Below are 5,856 nucleotides of genomic sequence, written 5' to 3' on the forward strand. Positions count from 1 at the left end.
CCATACCTTGGCTTGCTGGGTGGCCTAGGATAAACCACAGAAGTCTCAAGGCCTGGAGCCTGCCCGTCTATGAAACAAGGGGAGAAATGCGTGCCCAGTCTGTTTTGCAATGATGTGGTGAGGATTTGAAAAATGTGCTTACATGGGAGAAGCACAAACTAGACCTGAACAGGTGGGGTTGGGCAGCCCCAGAATGGGCAGCTGCAGAGGGCTTTATTGAGATGGCTCAAGAGTATTTATCATCTCCTCCTAGGACCACAGCAGTTTGTACTTCTCCAGTAACTTCCAAATGAGGTCAAAGCAGGAACTTTTTAGAAAAGGAGGCTGACACTCACCCAACACACATATCAGATGCACTCACATGTCTTACCTAACTTAAGTCTTATGAAATCTAGCAAAAGGTCCCATATTTCAAATGAAGAAGCTGAGGTTCAGAGAGGTAAAGTGAACTTGCTCAAGATCACGTAGCTTCTAAAGTGGCACAAGGGGGATTCCAACATAGGCTGGTCTGATTTCCAAGCTCCTTTACTTGAGGATGCTGAAGGTGGCATTTCAAATGTCCTCCTAGCACTGCAATAAGCCCCTGTGTTTGATGGGTAGCAGGGTGCATGGGTGGAAAAAAGGAGTGAGGGCTCCTGATGGACGTTCTTGCTCTGCCTTAAAACTTCATTCTACTCGCTTATGGTCAGAGCACAGTTCTAGGAAGGCCAGGCTCTGGTGAGACAGACCTGCCCTGTGACCACAGATTCTACCTTTTGCCCAGCCAGAAAAGCAGAGCAGAGAGTGGACTTGACTTAAACTGTTAAGACCTGAGTTCAAGTCCTCATTGAGTCAGAACTGAGTGTTATAGTTTGGACAGACAAGTCATTGGGCCTGAGTTTCCTAAATAACAATCCCGGCCTGGATTACAGGATTGTCATATGGATGAGAAAAATTTTTAATTGGCCAAGAATCATGAGGAGGGTGAGGGAGCCTGGGGTGTAGAATCCCATTGCACTAGATGTCGGAATACCTGGGTTCTAGTCCCAACTCCATCCCTAACTTCTTTAACAGTTTGGGCTCTTGTTTGTAGTCTAGCAGTCACTACAACAACAAACTATTTCTGAAGTTTCCTATTTTATCTTGAATTAATGTGAATATGCCATTCTGTTCCATGTATCTGTGTTTATTTTACTATAAAAATAAGATTTTCCTGTAGGAGGTCACTGAACAAATACTGGTTTGTTTGGCACATGCCATGGGCTTGCTGTGTGACCTTGGGCAAGTCACACAGGTCCTCTGGCTTGGGGCTATTTATGAATGAAACACAGAGAAGGACATATGCCCAGCCTATTTCATCACATTTATGGGAGGGTTTGGAAGTGACAAAAATCATCATCTAATAGGCTTAAGCCAAAGAATCATTCACTGGGACACAAGGTGGAAAAGCCCAGGAGCAGGGCTCATTTCAGGCACAGCTGGATCCAGGGCTCTGGTGATGTCCCCAGCACTCAGGTTATCTCTGTCTTTTGTCTCTGCTTTTCACTGTGAGAGTCCACTCTCAGGCTCCATTACATGGCCTGTAGGAGCTCCGGGTTGTCCTATGGGGACAAGCGGGTTACAGAATCTCTGGTCCAGGGTTTCTCAACTATGGCGCTATTGACATTTTGGATGATGGTTCTTTGTTATGAGACCCAGAATCCTGTGAACTACAATCCTGTGCCTTGAAGGATATTTAGCAGCAGTCCTGGTTCCCACCCACTAGATGCCAGTAGTCTCTTCCCTCCTCCTCCAAGTTGTGACAACCAGAAGTGTCTCTACTCATTGTTGAACGTATTCTAGAGAGCAAAACCATCCCCTCCATTTTGCTACTGTAGCCTCACATCACTCATCTTCAAACCCATCAGGGAATGAGCGAGAGCTTCCTGGTAGTTCCCACAGAAGTCCTGCAACTCTCTCTGATTGGACCTGCCTCAGGTCACATGACCATCTCTGAACCAATGGTTGTGGTGGGAGAGGGGATGCAAGTGTGGATTGGACAGGTTTAGGACCTGAAGGACAAGTCCTACCCCTGGATCTGGGCACCAGGCTCCAGATGAAAGTATGGGGGAGGGACAGCACCAAAATAGTAATCCAGGTTTCCGGAGAGGGAATAGAGGCTGGGAGAACAGATGAGTTTCATAGCCCACTTCCTCCCACTGGGGCTCAGTCCCCATTTATATGTTGATGGACAACCAGGCAATCTGTGAAGTTCTAAACTGGGCTGTGTCCTTGAGGTCTCAGTGGGGCCATGGAGGTGCAGATGTGAACTCTCATGAGATTTATGACTCACTTATAAGGGTTCCTCTGAGAAATCCAGTGCCCAGGGGTTAGAGACTTGGGTTTGCAGCCCCGTGCTTCTGGGTAGTGACTCTGGTTTGGATCCTGACTGCTCACAGAGTGGTTTGGACCAGCATAGCTTAGGATCTGGTTAGAAATGCAGACTCATGTATCCACACCTACTGATCCAGCGTCTGCAGTTTAACAAGATACCTAGGTGATTCTCCTGTTTGTTAAAATTTGAGAAGACCTGAGCTAGAACAAGTTTCATCCCTAACTCAGTTTCTTCACCTATGAAATAGAACAAGAAAAATCTTATCCAGCTCTTAGGGTTGTTGTTAGAGTTAAACAATGGTTTATTCACTTAGAACACTGAGAATTGTCAATGTGCAATAAAATGTTCACTCTTCAGTCCTGAGACCTGCTGACCTCAGATATCAGAATAGCACAGAATTATTCAAACTTTACCATCAAAGAATCTGAGGAGATCAGGGGTTGGCAACCTGTTTCTACAAATGACCAGACAGCAAATGTTTTAGGCTTATTGGTCATACGGTCTCAGTTACAACTATTCAATTCTGCTGTTATATTGCAAAAAGCAGCCCAATAGGCATAGCTGTTTTCCAGGAAAACTTTATTTACAAAACAGATTTGTTTTTCAGGCTCTGATGTTCTGATTAATGATCTGGGGTCTAGCATGTGGCAGTCACAACAGCAAATGTCTGGGAAGTTTCATTCTTCACCTGGAAAGCTTGATCTGAATTTTGCAGCTTATTTCATCACACAGCTGGGTTTATCTTAATGTGCATTTTTTTTCTTCCCACACAATCTTCATAGGAAATCGGTGCTTTGGGAAGATGCTCTGTGCTTATTCTCTGCCATTACATGCCCCCTGGCCTATCACCGTGTGAATATTTGCAGATATGTGCTTGATGAGTGAGTTTTAGGGGACTGACCACCAGGGCCTGCTAGGAATAAAGCTCCCCCTCCTAAGGAATAAAAGGGAGAGGGGAGATGTGCCACTGGGGGTCCAGGTATGAGGTCAGTAGTAGTAATGACACCACCTGTCACAAGCTTCTGTTGGCTTCCAAAGGGAGGTGGAAGATGTGCCCATTTTACAGATGGGGAAACTGAGTCTCAGAGAGGTTAGGTGACTCAGCTGCTGTCACTGCTTGTTAGCCAATAAATATCCTCCTTTCTGCTCTGCCGTATTTCATGCTATTAATTTGTGTCTTAGATAGTGTGAGGGTATGAGAGACTTCCAGGATGGCTCTGATTCTTCACCTCTCACTTTATCCATTGCCCTTTGCCTTGCAATTTTGCAATGGCCTCCTGGGAGGAGGATGAGAGAGAGCCCTGTGGAGCTGAGCTTCCCCAGTCAAAACCAGACTTGACCCCTAGACATGTGAGTGTTTCCAGCCAAAATCGGCAGTTAGCCAAAATAAGCCACCTAACTGACTCCCAGCTGAACCCAAGTGTGTGAGCAATAAATACCTGTCTTTGGATGCTACTGAAAGTTTGTGGTTGGTTGTTATCAAGCACTATTAATTATGCTGGAAGTAGCTGATACAGCTGGTGAAGGCCTTTGTGAACATCTGTGAGCAATAACTCTCTCCTCAGGTTTCTATTTGAGTTCAAAATTGCCAGTTTTGCTCAGGATTGTCAGCACACCCACAGCCTCCACCCCTCCCTGGTATGGCCTTTAGAGGAATCTGTGTGAGAGGATCCTTGAGAGTTGGGGATTAATGGCAGAATAACATGGTTGTTAGTCACACAGACTCTGGAGTCAGACCACCTGAATTTAAGTCCTGGTGCCCCATTACTAACTGTGTGGCCTTTGGTGAGTTTTTAAACCACCTCTGAGCCTCAGTTACCTCATCTGTAAAGGGGGATAATTATCAAGGTTGTCAAGATTATTGTATAAATGAGGTCGAGTATGTGAAGCTCTTGGATGGTACCAGGACTATTGGTCGCCCTATCCATGTTCCATGCCTTATGCTCTAGCAGAAATTGCTGCCTCGAGATCCTCCTGAGCAGTCACCATGACTTTGCTCATACCCTTCCCTTAGCCAGGAAAGTAGTGACCCCTTATGATATCCCCAAGAGTATCAGTTAGGTGTGTTCTGAGCTGCAAGTTATGGAAAACCTGACTGCAGTGTTTAAAACAAATGCAGATTTATTTTTTTCCCACAAAACTTGATATTCAGAAAATGGTTGCTGGCATCAGATCTGCGGCTTGATGATGTATGAACTCATATCGCTGTAATTCTCTTGGCCACAAAATGGCTGCTTTAGCTCTAGGTATCACATCCACATTCATGTTCATCACAGGGCAGTAGAGCTTGGTGATCCAGAGCATGGGCTCTGGAGCCAGATTAACAAAGTCTGGATCCCAGCTCCATCACCTTCTGGTTAAATCACCTTGGGAAGTCATGAAACATCTCTAGCCTCAGTTTTTTCATCTGTGAAATGGGGATGATATTAATAGACTATATCTTAGGATTGTTTTGGGGATTAAGTGAGGTAATACATGTAAAGAACAGTGCCTGGCACATAGCAAGTATTCAGTATGTGTTAGTTATTACTTCATTATTATAATTGTAAGGGACTTGGGCACAAATAGTGTTAATGTTTAGCGCATCTACCTTCCAATATAGAGACAGCTTCAAAAGAAGGAGGTCAAGCAGGACCAGGGGGCCCTTGGGTCAAGCAACCAGCAACATCTTCTGTGCTTGGATACGTTCTGTTCAAATGTGAAGACTCAGCCTGGGGTATCACCACTTCTAGGAAGCTGTCATGGACTCCTCTCACCAACTGACACTGGTTTAAGTGTCCCTTATCGGTGCTCCTGGACTGTATTCCTACCTTCACACTTATACCGTGACCTCAATGATCTGTTTATGGGTCTGTCTCCTGCAGAACAGGGGTCTTGTTTGGACTCTCCCTGGATTCCCAGGGCTGAGTTGGTGCTGGGCTTCTTGTAGCCTCCATTGCTTGTTGAGTAAATACTTTTTGAGAATGAGCTTGGCATTGTGGGAGGTCATGGTCCCCACCTCCAGGAACCAAAGTCTGATGGGGAAACTGGGCAACTCATTGACCAACCAGAGGTAGTCCTAGTTGAGGGTTTTCCTAGGAAGACTTTAGAGGTAGGGGTGGGGGCAGCTCCCTCCTAGATCAGCCCTGGACTAGGAGCCTTGGCGATCCTCAGGAGTGCCCCAAACTAGGGACACTGTGGTCAGGGATCAGGGGCCCCACTTGGATCCACCTTACTGGACACTGGGTCCCTCACCTTTCTGGCTCCATGTGCCCTCCAGGCGGCCTCAGGACAAGAGGAGCCTGAACTGAGCCTCTTATTTGTGCATTACTGGTCGTTTCTTCCTGTGACTAGGCTCAACTTTTTCCTTTCTGGGCCTCAGTTTCCCTGCCTATCTAGTGCAGTGCAAGCTTGCCCACCTCTGACCTGCTGTGACTACTGTGGAAGCCATTGCTGTTTGACCAGGGTGTGGTGTTATGAGATGTGTGTGTGTGTGTGTGTGTGAGGAGGGGGGGTGGGCGGCA

The sequence above is a fragment of the Bos javanicus genome, chromosome 16, assembly GCF_032452875.1.
Source record: "Bos javanicus breed banteng chromosome 16, ARS-OSU_banteng_1.0, whole genome shotgun sequence".
Lineage (NCBI taxonomy): Eukaryota > Metazoa > Chordata > Mammalia > Artiodactyla > Bovidae > Bos > Bos javanicus.